This window comes from Nycticebus coucang, chromosome 4 (genome assembly GCF_027406575.1).
Source record: "Nycticebus coucang isolate mNycCou1 chromosome 4, mNycCou1.pri, whole genome shotgun sequence".
NCBI classification, from domain to species: Eukaryota; Metazoa; Chordata; class Mammalia; order Primates; family Lorisidae; genus Nycticebus; species Nycticebus coucang.
Window position 1 is genome coordinate 131,926,392 of NC_069783.1, and position 15,139 is coordinate 131,941,530.

A 15,139-nucleotide genomic window follows, 5' to 3' on the forward strand; every position below is an offset into this window, starting at 1 on the left:
TTTCCCAATCCATAAGGATAATGGCAGGTCCCACCGCACAGCACAGCCACAAGGATCAGACCGTGCCGCTAACTCGGCACCGTCCAGTGCGGCAATTGCTCGTTATGTCTCCCACTGTGCTAGGACTGCCTCACACTGAATGGCTTAAAGGACGGCATTTGAATCTCTCACAGTTCTGGGGGCCAGAAGTCCAAAGTCAAGGTGCCGGCAGGGTTACTTCCTTCTAAGGCCTGTGAGGAAGAACCTCATCTCCCCTCTAGCTCCTGACAGCTTGGTGGCAATCTGTGGCTCTCCTTGACTAGCAAAAGCATCACCCCCATCTCTGCTTTCACCTTCGCATGGTGCATCCAAATGGCCCCCACTCCAACATGACCTCTACCTACACCTGCAGTGACCCTATTTCCGGGGCAAGGGCACATTCTGAGGTAAGGGAGAGTTAAGACTTCAACCCAGGAATTGAGGGGGAGACATGAGTCAACCCTTAACACCTCATGGGGCCTATTAAACACTCAAAATGTGCTGTGTTGAAATTGAAATGTGCTGTATTAAACACACACTGGACTTTGAAGACTTGGTACAAAAAAAGAAAGCCATCTCACTAGTAATTATTAAGGAGATAATTAATCTAATCTGTTAGTCATATTGGTCATGTAATAAACTAATAATGTTTGGATATATTATTAAAATGAATTTTTCTGTGGCTGCCAGAGACTCTTTTTTCTTTCCTAGAGACAGAGTCTTTCTCTGTTGCCCAGGATGGAGTGCAGAGTGACACAATCATAGCTTGCTGTAACATTGAACTCTGGCTGGCCAGCCGTAGTCCCTCATGCCTATAATTCTAGGACTCTGAGAGGACAAAGCTGGTGGATGGCTTGATCTCAGGAGTTTAAGACCAGCCTGAGCAAGAGCAAGACTCCATCTCTACTAAAAATAGAAAAACTAGCCGGATGTCATGGAGGGCACCTGAAATCCCAGCTACTTAGGAGGCTGAGGCAGAAGGATTGCTTGAGTCCAGGAACTGGAGGTTGCTGTGAGCTAGGCTGATGCCACGGCACTCTAGCCTGGGGCAACAGAGTGAGACTCTGTCTCAAAAACATTAAACTCTGGGCTCATGGGTTCCTCTCACTTCTGTCTCCAGATTAGCTAGGACTACGAAGCACATGCCACCATGCCCAGCCAATTTTTAACTTTTTTGTAGGGATAGGGTCTTGCTATGTTGTCCAGGCTGATCTCAAACTCCCAACTTCAAACTCCAGGTTTCAAGTGATCCTCCCACCTCAGCCTCCCAAAGTGCTGGGATTGTAGGCATAAACCACCATGCAGGTCTGCTAAAGAATTGAAAGTTACCCCTGTGGCTCCTATTATTTTCTGTTGGACAGCACTGAGGTAACATTTACAAATCCTTAGAGCAGGGCCTGGTAAATAGAAAGTACCTGTAAGTGCTAGTTAAATGAAAGCATCTTTGGAAGTGACTGTGGCATTTTTAAATATGACTTTTCACATTCCTCAGAAACTAGCAAAAGTTAAACCATCTCTACAAAAAAAAAAAAAAAAGAAAAGAAAAGAAAAATTAGCCTAATGTGGTGGTGGTACATGTCTGTAGTCCCAGCTACTTGGGAAACTGAGGTGGAGGATCCCTGGAGACCAGAAGTTTGAGGATACAGTGAAGTATAAATGTGCCACTGCGCTCTAATCTGGACAACAGAGTGAGATTTTTGTCTCTTTAAATAAAGAAATAAATAAATATGATGGGAACTAGTATGGCCTCAAAGAAAAACACACACATACAGAAACAGAAACTAGGGAAAGTTGGGACTGCTTTCTTGTCTTGTCCAGCCTTTCTTTCACAGAGCAGGTTTGCGTTTACATTCCAGAAGCAGAAGGCACATATTGTGTGGGCCTATCTTTTCCAAGTTGTTTTGTTGAGTTTTTTCCATGTTTCTATAAACTCATCAACCCCATTAAATGCTGTAGTTTCCTTTAAATGTATTTCCAATTTTCCGGGTAGCAATGAACTAATAATTTAAAGCTTAAAATACTTTCTATCAGGATTATTATTGGGCAAAGTGGTTATGGATGCTAATGTGTATAGTCAAGTAATTTCCCGGAAAAGAGGGATTAATTTTATACACCTGCCAGCAATGTATGAAAGTCTCCATTTCACCAACTTCTAACTGACTTTATTATTAATATCATTTTTTAAAAAAAGATTATGTGTTTATTTTGTTTGTTTTTTTTGTTGACTCATCAGAGGAAAAAAAAAATCTCATTGCTTGAATACACATTTCTTCGATGACCCTGGAGATTGAGCATTTATTTACTTGATAAATGCACAGAGTATATTTCTGAAAATTGGTGTTTTGAGTTCTTTGCCCATTTATTGCTTGATGCCCTACTATTTTTCTTATCAACGTGCATGAGCTCCTTATAAAGATACCAATTATTTTTCTGTTTATCTACTCGTTTATTTTGAGACTAAATTTTACTCTGTTGCCTTGGGTAGAATGCTGTGGCATCATAGCTCACAGCAACCTCAACCTCCTGGGCTCAAGTGATCCTCTGGCCTCAGCCTCCTAAGTAGTTGGGACTACAGGTGCCCTCCATGACACCCAGCTAGTTTTGCTTTTATTTTTGTTTGTTTGTTTGTTTTTTCCTTCTATTTTTAGTAGAGACAAGGTCTCTCTCTTGCCCAGGCTGGTCTCAAACTCCTGAGCTCAGGTAATCCACCTGCTTCAGCCTCCCAGAGTGCTAGCATTACAGGTGTGAGACACCGCGCCTGGCCAAGATACCAATTTTTGTACATTTTATTTTTCCCAAACTCACATCTGCAAACACTGACTTAGTGCCTTAATTCTGTCTCTTATTTAACAGAGTTTCATCTTTGTTGTAGTCAAATCAATTTACTTTCCCTTTGTGATTTCTGTCACTGCTCTTAAGCACTAACCATGCCCTTCCAGAGATGTGGAGTCATTTATACTTTCTTTTAGCATTTTTTTTTTTTTTTTGGTGATTTCTTTCTTTTAAGATTTAACATCTCTCCAGGGCAAACTCTGTTCAAATGAAATATAACATAAGTCACAAATGGGAGCCACACATGTAATTTTACATTTTCTGGTGGCTACATTTTTTTAAAGTAAAAGCGATTCACAGAGGATTTTTATGGCAGTGAAACTATTCTGTATTCTGCTGCAATGGTGGATACATGTCACTAAACCATTGTCAAAACTGGGAGAATATACAACACCAAGCAAGAACCCTAATGTAAACTAGGAACTTGGGGTGATAGTAATGTGTCACTATAGGTTCATTGACTGTAACACGGGTACCACTCTGGTAATAGAGATTGTAAAAAGTAAAGTGACTTTAATTTTTACTCTAAAAAGGTAAAATTTATCAGTTTTAAAAGGTTCAAAATTATTTTTAAAAAATTAAAAGAAACGGGCGAAAATAACTTTAATCTTTTATTCATCCCATTATATTAAAAAACACCATTTCAACATGTAATCACTTAAATAAAATTAACAAAAATCATTTACACGGTTTAGTACTAGGTCATCAAAGTTTGGTTCACATGTCACACTTGCAGCGCATCTCCATTCACCAGGAGCCACGTTTTTCAGTGCTGGACGGTCACACATGGCTCATGGCCACTGCGCCTGTCATCTTGAGTCTAGCACTGGGTTTGACTCCATGGGAGAACAGAGGAGGAAAGTTCCAGGGCCCTGTTTTACTGCCCCTTGGACTTCACCTCCCCCCTGCTTCTCCCTTGCCAAAGCACAGCCAGCCAACTCGTGTTTTCTCACCTCTCCCAGTGGGAGCTCCACTTGACTCTCATTTGTCAGCCACTGACACACAATGGCCTCCCAAGCCGTCTGTCACTGCACCCTGGCCACCTCCCACGTGGCCTTCCCTCTGTGGAGCCTACTCAGGAGCTCACCACCTGGGCCATCCCAGGATGTCCACCCCCGCAACTTCCAGCTCTGTGTCAGCCCCAGTAATAATGAAGTTCTGAAACTATATTCCTAACAGCCAACACTCGCTGAGCACATGTGCCAGCCTAACCCCGGGTTGCATCATCTTGTGAGGGCTGGAATCATTTTGCAAACACCCTCATGAACGCAGCCCCCATGAACACTGACAGAGCCCAGCCTGTGTTCAAGGTCATGGATGGAGCTTGGGGGTCCCTTAGGCAAAAGTCCTGGGGATGTCCTAGAAACCTGTTGAGCCAGGTTTATAAAAAGTCCTTCCAGGGGCGGCGCCTGTGGCTCAGTGAGTAGGGCGCCGGCCCCATATGCCGAGGGTGGCGGGTTCAAACCCAGCCCCGGCCAAACTGCAACAAAAAAATAGCCGGGCGTTGTGGTGGGCGCCTGTAGTCCCAGCTACTCGGGAGTCTGAGGCAAGAGAATCGCTTAAGCCCAAGAGCTGGAGGTTGCTGTGAGCCGTGTGACGCCACGGCACTCTACCCGAGGGCGGTACAGTGAGACTCTGTCTCTACAAAAAAAAAAAAAAAAAAGTCCTTCCATTTTGCTCAGAAGGGGATCCTGCTGTGTTCCCTGAAACGTGCCCACGTGTGTCTCTTACGCACCACCACTCCCCAAGTCCCTCCTCCCCAGCCCCAGAACCAGTAGTTGCCCTGGAAGTGAGGAGGCACAGGTGGGGGCCACCTGCTGCCCAGCCTGAGTCTGTGCTCTGGATCTCCTCCGAGGGTCACCTCCCCGCTCCAGGTAGGGTGTGCGTGGGAACCACGGTAACAGCTTCCGAGGGCGGGGCGGGGCGGGGCAGGACCGGCAGTCCCCAGTCCGGGGCGGGACCAAGAACATCTGGCCCGCCTGGCAAAAGCAGGCGGCGGCTGCTGCCGGCAGACACGGCCGGCTCACTTGCACCACGCCCCCCTCTGTGCCTGAGGGCACCATGAGCGGCCGAGTTGGGGACCTGAGTCTCCAGCAGCAGGAGGTGCTGGCCAGGGTGAGGGGCATCATGGGCTGGGAGGGCTGGGAAGGTCCTCCCCGGCCAGCAGCCTGGCTCCGCAACCCGGCTGGAGCGCCCAGACCGGAGAGCGCCTCTGTCCTGCTGAGGCACACGGGACAGGAGCCCCTCTTTGGGGCGGCCAAATTCAGCCATCACCTGCTAACCAACCCTGGCTCGTGTTCCTCCGCTGTGGGGAAGGAGGGGATGGCTCTGCCACCAGGGTACAGGGGCGGCCTTGGGCAGACAGACCGCCAGGTCTCACGCCCAGATTGCAACACCTGTTTTTGTGTCTCTCGCACTCCTAAGGGTCCAGGCCTCCCTACCTTGTTTTTTTTTTTTTTTTTTTTTTTTTTAATTAAAGGGAAATGGGGGAGATGTTTGGTGATTTTGAGACGTTTTGCAGGCTAGACCTGGAGCCTCGAGACCGTGGGGAAAGGGGAGATGTCCAGGCCTTAGTAGTCACAGAGCGATGTGATTGTGGGGGCCAGGGATTGGAAACTGTGAGCTGGTGGTGGTGTGTTTGTGTGGCATTGGGGGGGTGGGGGGAGGCGTTCCACAGCCTCGGGTCACACTTCCAGTCTGTGGAGGTGGTCCCAGGAGAAGGAGACTGGTCACCAGATGAAGGAGGGGCCTCAGGTTAAAGAGTAGTGTCCACAGGGGAAGGAAGGATCCCCAGTACAGCAGAGAGGTCCCAGATGATTGAGAAGTGTCCTTGATGAAGGAGAAGGCCGTCCCCTGGTGCGCCCTCTCCCTCCCCGGTGCTGATGACCCCAGGCCCTGTGCTCGCAGGGGGGAGTTGATATCTGCCTTTTGGAGGTGAATGATGACAGGAATGCTCTGAGCCTGAGAGCTTTAAGAATGTAAAAAATTGGGTGGCACCTGTGGCTCAAGGAGTAGGGCGCTGGTCCCATAAGCCAGAGGTGGCGAGTTCAAACCCAGCCCCGGCCAAAAACCAAAAGAAAAAAAAAAAAAAAAAAAGAATGTAAAAAATTAATTTTTATCTTTTCCATCCTTTAAAAATAATGAGTGCTTATTTTTAAAATTGGGGAAAGAGAGAAGAGTAGCAAGAAGGGACAGAGGTGAGGGAGGGTCTCTGAGGTCTGGACGACTATGCCTAGCTTCATTTCCTTCTAGATTCCTCCTGAGCTTAGTTTTGCCCACCTCTGGTCACACTGCGGGATGCTGCTTTCTGTATAAATGCAGTAATAAGAGGAGTTTTCCCCAAAGTCAGTGACTTTCTGTTTGACTCTAAAAGTGGTATAGCCCCCGAGGGTGGATTCTTCCTCACTCCGACCCCAGGGAAGATTCCCCACTTCCCTAGCCTTAGTTTCCTATGCACAAACAGGGGTGTGACCTTTGCCCTCTTACCTCAGAGCACAGCCTGAGGTTCAAATGAGGGAACACAGTGACCTGGAGAGGTTGTGGGTGCAGAGTTATTGCCTCTCAGAGGTCCTAATCCCTCTCCTCCCCTCCCCCCAAAAATTCCTCCAGAATGCAGAGGCTGCAGCTGTTTGTACAAGAACCTCCATTCTGGTGCCTGTTCAGATAGTCGTGGCAGGGGCTGTTGCCCACGTCCCTTGTTAACACTGGAGATGTTTTACCGATTATGCATTTTTAACGATGTAGACGATACACGAATATGCTCTTATTTTAAAGCTAAAGGTAGTTTGGTGAATGGCCTCGCATTTGATTCTTTTTCTAAAATTATTTACTTATTTATTTATTTGACACAGGGTCTTCTCTGCTGCAAGGGCTAGAGTACAGTGGCATCATCATTGTTCACTGCAACCGCAAACATCCTGGCTCCAACAACCAACAATCCTCTTGAGTAGCTGGGACCACAGGCACACACCACCACGCCCAGCTAACTTTTTTTTTTTGCAGTTTTTGGCTGGGGCTGGGTTTGAATCTGCCACCTCTGGTATATGGGGCTGGCACCCTACTCCTTTGAGCCACAGGCGCCATCCTTTTATTTTTATTTTTTTAGAGGTTGGTGGTCTCACTTTGTAGCTCAGGCTGGACTTGAACTACTGGGCTCAAATGATCCTCCCCCTCAGCCTTCCTAGGGGCAGGGATTATAGGAGTGAGCCATTGTGCCCAGCAGCCTCATGTATATTTCTAATCCCAAATTCTGGTTCACAGCTTCACCTCTATACCCAGCCCTTGCCTTCAGCTCCCTTAGTCCCCAGGATGTGAGGTGTCCTGTCTGTCTCAGACATGAGCCTCAATCTCTGGTGAACTTCTTTAAAGTCTGCCAGTGGGAAAAGGCACCCCCCAGCGGGTTGGTCACCTTCCTTTCCCCTGGCTTCAGCACATGTCCTAATGAGGCATTCCTGGCTTCCCTTTCAGTCATTTCCCCCCTGCTGACATTTGCCTCTCATTTTTTCCAAAAGTCTCCACTGTGCAGGGCTTCCGACAGTCTGCACTGAATGTGTGCCCATGTGTATCCAACATCTGCTTAGAGGCAGGCCGGACATTAAGTGCTTGACATACCAAACTTCTTTGATTGGCAGGAGTTTATCATTATCCCCATTTCACAGATGAGGAAACTGAGGCTCAGAGGGAGATTAAATAGCTTGCCTCCAAAATCAGACCCTTAAGATGCAGAATCAGACTGGCCTGCATCAGAATAACCCAGGGATCCTTGTAAAAATAGGGATGCTGGGCCCCTACCTCAGCTTGAGGAATTAAGAGTCTTTAGGGGGAGGGCACTCCCAAATTTTGAGAAGGACCCAGCTTTTCTTCCTGGAACGGTGGGCTGGAGGGGGCCCCATTCCCAGATGGCAAAGCGGTTCAGCTCAGATGCTGCAGGGTCTCTGGGTAGGGCTGATGGCTGATGAGGGTTGGAGATGGGGTTGGTGGCCCCAGAGGTTGTGAAAGCCCCATTGACTATCGTATTCTTCTACCCTTAGTTCCGGGAGAATGTCCAGGACCTGCTGCCCGCCTTGCCTAAAGCCGATGACTACTTCCTCCTGCGCTGGCTCCGAGGTAAGGCTGGTAGGGGCTGAGAGGCAGAGGAGGATGTAGGGAAGGGGGTTTCTCAGGAGAAAAGGGTGGAGGACTTAGGGGAACAGGGTTGCCAAGTCGTAAAGAATGTGAGCTCTGGAATCAGACTTCTCTGGGCTAGAATCTGAGCTCCCCTGTGCACAAGCATGGCACAAACCCCCCACTGAGCCCGTTTTTTCATCTGCAAAGTGAAGATGAGGCAGCCCCTGAGCATAGCGTCCAAGTGAGGTTGGAGCTAAACACCTCCACGGCCTCAGGATATAATGGGGCTGGCCAGGCCCTCCAGTCAGACAGCGCTGAGCAGCTTCTTTCAGACTTGCCTTTGGGTCTTTCTTCAGTTGCCTGAGAACAGGGCTGTGTTGTCCCCTTAAGGAACCTAAGTGTCCTCAAGGGCACTGAGTGAGTGCCCAGCAAACATTTAAGGAAGTGGATTTAATTAACAGTAGAGAAGGAGTTTCTTTTAGGAATTACAGAGGGCGGTTTAAAAAAAATAACAACAGAATCCACCCAGGGCTTAGGGTAAGTGAAAATAATTCATTTTAACTCATTACATCCCATGGACTGGATTTTGAACTTGAGATGGGAGAGATGTTGGGAGTCAACCCGTAAAGCATACACACAGTGCAGGGTTCAAAAACCACCAGCCTTGTACTGGTAGAGCTGCCATTGAATCCCAGCTCTACTACGGCCCACAGAGGGCCTGTGACAAGTCCTTCCTTATCTCTCAGCCTCACTTTCCTCTTCTGTATAATGGGCTCAGTATTGGTCCCGACCTTCAGAATGCTGAGTCAGATGAAGTCACAGATGTGTCTGCATCTGTGTGACGGGAACCTGTGCCCAGGAACCAACTCTTCCTTCTGTTTTGTTCTGTTTTTGTCATTATTATTTTTTCATAAACTTCGTTTTTAGGACAGTGTTAGATTTTTCAGAAAAATTTCAAAGATAATATAGAAATTCCCCCAGTTTCCCGATTATGAACATATTGATGTCATTATTGTACATTTGTTACAATTAACGAATGAATATGAATATACTATTATTAACTAAAGTCCATACATTACATTTCCTTATTTTTTCTCTTCCAAGGTCCCATACAGGATCCCACAGTACATTCAGTCACCTTATCTCCTTAAGCTGCTTTTGGCTGTGGCAGTTTCTATCCATATTTTGTTTTGCTTTGTTTTATTTCTTTTTTTTTTTAATTTTTTTTTTTTTTTTTTTTTTGTAGAGACAGAGTCTCATTTTATGGCCCTTGGTAGAGTGCTTTGCTTTATTTCTAAGTGAACATGTCATTGACCCCAGCCTGGGCTAAGAAAGTGTGGGAAAGTGGATTTCTTGAAGCCTCTTGATATGACGTCAGTCTTCTCTCTTTGGAATCTTGTTGGGTTTTGGCTTTGGTTAAAAACCAGCTTTCAGGTACTTCGTGTGTCCTTTATAAAGGAGACCTATCGTGGAAACCTTAGGCTGCTGGGTCCTGGCAAAGGAAAAGTATCCAAGAGTGGAGGTGGGTGGCTGGTGTCCCGATGCCTCCCACTTCATGCTGTGGGCGATAGATCCTGTTGACATGGCTCCATTGTCTATGTCAACATCACCTGCGCCACTCCCTGCCTCACTAACCCAAAATACAGGTAAAGGGAGGGTGCTCACTGGGCCTGAGCTTGGCAGAGCCTCCTCCCTCTGGCCTCATGCTGAGGGGACTTCCCAACCAACCCTCCTTCTGAAGTCCTTTCCCTCTGGTTTTCTTTATCTCCATCCCACATCTCTGTTCATCGCCCCAACTCAGATGCCAGTTCCATGAGGGCAGGGACTGTGCCTGCCATAGTACCCTCAGGCTGGCACAAAGTAGATTCCACTGAAAAAAAAAATTCATCCTTATATCCCATCAGCAGTGCCTGAATCACTGTCTCTAGGACAAGAAGCCACACACTGGTTCTAAATAGAAAAATCTCCTACAGACACTGCAGAGATTGTTTAAAAAGCCAATAAAAGCATATTATGAACAATATACGTTAATAACTTTGAAACTCAAAATGAAATAGATACATTCCTAGAAAAAATATAAGGCCAAAATCCACCAAGAAGAAATAGAAAATCTCAACAGACTGATATGTTTTAAAGAAATTAAAATGGTAATAAAACCTTCCCCTCTTAGAAAACTTAGACCCCAGTGACTTTACAGGTAAATTCCTCAGACATTTTAAGACCAGTTTATTCCTCTCTTACACAACATTTTTAAGTTGCTTTAGAATATATGAAAGAATGAGAGTTACTTTATGAGGCTTGGGTAAGTTTGATCCCAAAGCTATATCAAGACAATAAAATTCTAGTCTTGTTCTGTTTATTAATGTAGATGTGAAGAGATCTGAATCAATATTACACAATAGCATCCAATAGGGTATTAAAACTATATAGCACGACCAAGGAGAATTTACCTTAGTCATATCAGAACAGTTCAACATCCCAATATTAGCACGGCAGTGTCATTGAAAACAATATAGTTAGAAAGAAGAAATCATGTGACTATGTCAATTAATACAGAAAAAGAATTTTAAAAGGTTCAAATCTTATTTATAAGACAGAAGTCTTACCAATCTAGGAACAGAAGGAAATTTCCTTGCCTTGGTAATGATTATATAGCAAACACTCTCTTAACAAATTTAATCCTTAAGGTGAAAATTTAGCTGCATTTTCTTTAATATCAGGAACAAAGAAAGGATGAAGACCTTTAAGTCTTACCGTGTTAATGCAGAATTAGAGATCTGGCTAAAATCCGGCTAAGACTATAGCCAGATCTGTACAGTCAGATTCTGCCAATGCTATAAAGAAAGAAAAATACAGTCATTGGCGTAAGAACTAGAAGGAAAGAATAAAATATCTGCAGATAGGTAGGTGAGGTAGCTTACACGTTATCCTAGTTCTCTGGGAGGCTGAGGTGGGAGGATCAGCTGAGCTCAGGAGTTTAAGACCAGCCTGAGCAAGAGTGAGACCCCATCTCTGCTAAAAAATAGAAAAATTACCCAGGTGTTGTGGTGGGCCCCTACAGTCCCAGCTACTCCAGAGGCTGAGGCAAGAGGATCTCTTGAGCACAGGAATTTGAGGTTGCTGTGAGCTATGAGGCCATGACACTCTAGCCCAGGCAACAGAATGATACTGTCCCCCCCACAAAATCTCTACAGATGATTTGCTTATCTTTCTTGAAAACCAAAACCCAACAGGATCAACAGAAAAACTCTTGAACTAAAAAGAAAGTTCAGCAATACTTCCAGATATGAAATCAGTAGCATTTATCCCAGCATAGAGATATCCTATTGAAAAATATAGAAATCAGATACCATTCAAAACAAAGCCCATAACATATCCAGGATTTTAGGCTAGAATACAAAATCTGTACTGCAAAAATCATAACATTTCTGAAGTATATAGAACTGTTCTCTTCCATTTGGTAGCCTCTATGTTTGGTAGCCTTTAGCCACATATAACCATTAAAATTAAAATTAAATTAAAACTTCAGATCTTGCCAGACGCAGTGGCTCACACCTGTAATCCCCCACCTCAGAGGACGAGGCAGGTAGATTACCTGAGCTCAGGAGTTCAAGACCAGCCTGAGCAAGAGCAAGACCCTGTTTCTAAAAATAGCTAGGGATTATTGTGGGTGCCTGCAGTCTTAGCTACTTGGGAGGCTGAAGCAAGAGGATCACCTGAGCCCAAGAGTTTGAGGTTGCAGTGAGCTTTGACACCATGGCACTCTACCCAGGGTGAAGGATAAAAGAAGACTCTGTCTCAAAAAAAAAAAAAAAAAAAAAGAAAGAAAAAGAAAAGAGAAGAAAGAAAGAAAGGAAGGAAGGAAGAAAAAGAAAGAAACCAACCAACTCCCCCCCCTTCAGATCCTCAGTCACACTTGTCACATTTCACTTCCTCTGTAACCACAGGCTACCAGTGGCTGCTATTTTGAGCAACTCCAGTATAAGATGTTTGTACCATCACAGAAAGTTCTCTTGGACAGCATTGACCCAGAAAGTTCTGTTGGACAGTGTTAACATGGATTATTTGAATAGCTATATAGTGCAGAGCAAAGATCAGGCAGGTGAACTTGCTGGTTTGTTTTCAAATATTTGCTGAGTTGCCACATAGACAAGCCATTACATATATTTGTTTGACTGCTGACGATGGGGCTGGAATCATTGCTGAGCAGATTTGTGCTCAGTCAAAGCTGAGGAATGGAGTAGGCTGCCTGCTGAGGTGGTGAACTCCTCATCATGGGAGATAACGAAGGCTGAGTGGTGGCCTTAGTAGTTGTTTCTGGAGGTTCATGATCAGAGAGGAGGCACGGAAAGCATCTCAGGGCCATTCCATTTGAAAATCTCTGACCCTGCATCTTCTTACAGCTCCATCAATGTCAAATTCCTCAGCGAGCCAATGGTCTCAAAGAACAACCATCATAGCATTTCCAAAATAGAGCATTATGTTTTAAATTAAAGTGTATCTATTTCTTTGAAATAAGCAATCACAACGATAGCTACCATTTATTGATAACTTACATGAGCCAAGTACTGTATCAAACTTTATTTACTTTTTTCATGCTGTTCTATAGAACTGAAAAAGGTATTATTTTCATTTAACAGTTCGTTAGAAAAATCTAGGGCTCAGAGAAGGTAAGTGACTGCTCAAGGTTGCACAGGAAATAAAAAGGCAAAACTACAATTCAAGCACAAGTTGATCTGATTCAAAATCCCATGCTTCTCACTACATCTAACACTTTGGGGGAGGGTCGCTGCTCACTGGGCAGGCATTGAATATTATGGGATAGATCAACTTTTAGAATGAACAGTTTGGCTCTGCAGCCATAGCTCTGTGGTTAGCGCACTGGCCACATGAACCAGGGCTGGTGGGTTCAAACTCAGCCAGGGTCTGCTAAAACAATGACAAAAAAATAGCCAAGCATTGTGACTGGGTGCCTGTAGTCCCAGCTACTTGGGAGGCTGAAGCAAGAAAATCACTTAAGCCCAAGAGTTTGAGGTTGCTGTGAGCTGTGACACCATGGCGCTCTACCCAGGGCAACATAGTGAGACTCTATCTCAAAAAAAACAACAAAAGAGGGGGGCGGAGCAAGATGGCAGCCGAGTAACAGCTTCCTTGCATCTGGGCACCGTGAGTCTGGGGAGATAGGACTCCAGGCATCTCTGGCTGGTGGGAACTGCCTATCATCACTCCTATGAAGATACAGGGAGTCAGCGAGAGACTTCTGGACCCCAAGAGGAGGACTAAAAACAGTGGAAAACCGGCAAGTGGTCGCATGTGTTCAATCCATCTAAACCCGCCCACAACTGTAAGTTCAGTAGCAGCGAGACTGCAAACCAGAAAGGCCTTACCTGTGAACTATTTTGATGTCCTTGGACTTGGCACTGAGTTGAACTGCCTTGGGGAAGGCCTGAGCGGGAGTGCGGAGAACTTTGGCCGTTGTCTAGGGCCCCAGTCAGAGCCGCTGAGCCAGACGGAACTAATAGTGTTTGGCGGTGGGTCACCCGGATCCATTGTCAGTGATCTGCCCCGGCAAGCTCCGCCCTCAGGGTTGCAGAGCTACAAACGGGTGGGAGCTGGTAACCCAGCAACCAAGTAGCCTAAGGGTGGGGTTTGAGCCGCCTTGCAGCCCTAACCCTCAGGGGCAGAGTGAGACCGGTTTTGGCACACTGAGTAAGTGGATAGCCACTTCAGCAGCGATTCCAGTGAGAAAGCTGGGAAAGCTTCTGCTCAGCAAGTTTACAAGTTCAAAGTGCCTTTTAAGTAGGCTAAAGAGAGATTTAGGGTGTCTACCTGCTGGGGTTTGAGAAATCAGCAGCCTCCAGTCGTATCAGAACTGTGACTAACATCTCACACCCCAGAAGACCACGTGTTGCCCAGACAATATTCAATAACATATACAAACTGCATTGTTTTTGGTTCTGTATTTTTTTCTTTTTTTTTTTTGTTTGGTTGTTTTTTTTGTTTCTTTATTTTGACGTTGCTGATGTTCTTTTGTTTTTTTAATTTCAATCTTTTCCACACAGATCCCTTTTTCTTTCTCAATTTTCCTAGTTTAATTATAATTTCCCATTGCTGCCTTTTTTAATAACTTCAACTTCATTTTTGCTAGTGTTTCTACCGATATAATTTGGTTTTTCACCCAATTTTATCCCCGTAAAGTTTTCTGTTTGCTTCTTTTGGTTTGATTTATAGCATTTTTGTCTTTCCTCTCTACTTGGTGGAGGTGGGGTACTGTGTCGGATCAGGTTAGCAAAGAGCTGCTGACCTCAAGGGAACCACGCAACTGGGCACCCCCAGAAGGTGGGGTTTTTTAAGGTTGTGTCAAAGTACCCTACTGTACACCTATATTGCCCTGTCTCCCTCTTTCTGTGCCTCTCTTCTTTTTGTCAATATTCCTTATACCCACCCCCTCTCCTTTCTCTATCTTTCTTTTTTTCTTATCACTCGGTCCTCCTTTCTTTCATCCCCTTTTTTTGCTCTTCAACCTTCTCACCCTTCTGGTCCTGTAACCCTTAGTCCACAGGCACAAGAACTTAAAGAGCAAGAGGAAGTGAAAGGAAAATTAGGGCAAGGAAACAGATAAAAGAAACCACTCATGAGGAAGAATCAGCAGAAAACTCCAGGCAACATGAAGAACCAGTCTAGAACAACCCCACCAAGGGACCATGAGGTAGCTACTGCAGATGATTCCACCAGTATAGAAATGTTAGGAATGACAGAAAGGGAATTTAGAATACACATGTTGAAAACAATGAAAGAAATGATGGAAACAATGAAGGAAATTGCTAATAAAGTGGAAAATAACCAAAAGGAAATCCAAAAACAGAATCAAATAAGAGATGAACGATATGAAGAATATAAAAAGGATATAGCAGACCTGAAGGAACTGAAACAGTCAATTAGGGAACTTAAAGATACAATGGAAAGTATCAGCAACAGGTTAGACCATGCAGAAGAAAGAATTTCAGAGGTAGAAGACAAAGTTCTTGAGATAACTCAGACAGTAAAAGAGGCAGAAAAGAAGAGAGAGAAAGCAGAACGTTCACTGTCAGAATTATGGGACTTTATGAAGCGTTCCAACATACGAGTTATAGGAATTCCAGAAGGGGAAGAAGAATGCCCCAGAGGAATGGAAGCCATACTA

At 45.0% G+C, this 15,139-nt stretch overlaps 1 long non-coding RNA gene across 3 annotated transcripts in view; it reads left to right on the forward strand.

Annotated features, from left to right (window-relative positions):
- The first annotated feature begins 4,824 nt into the window (after positions 1 to 4,824).
- Positions 4,825 to 15,139, forward strand: part of LOC128583508 (uncharacterized) — a 30,607-nt gene continuing 20,292 nt past the window's right edge. For all 3 annotated transcript variants that reach the window (XR_008379467.1, XR_008379465.1, XR_008379466.1), the window contains exons 1-2: positions 4,825 to 4,965; positions 7,881 to 7,956. This is a non-coding gene — a long non-coding RNA (uncharacterized LOC128583508). The remainder of the gene's footprint in view (positions 4,966 to 7,880; positions 7,957 to 15,139) is intronic.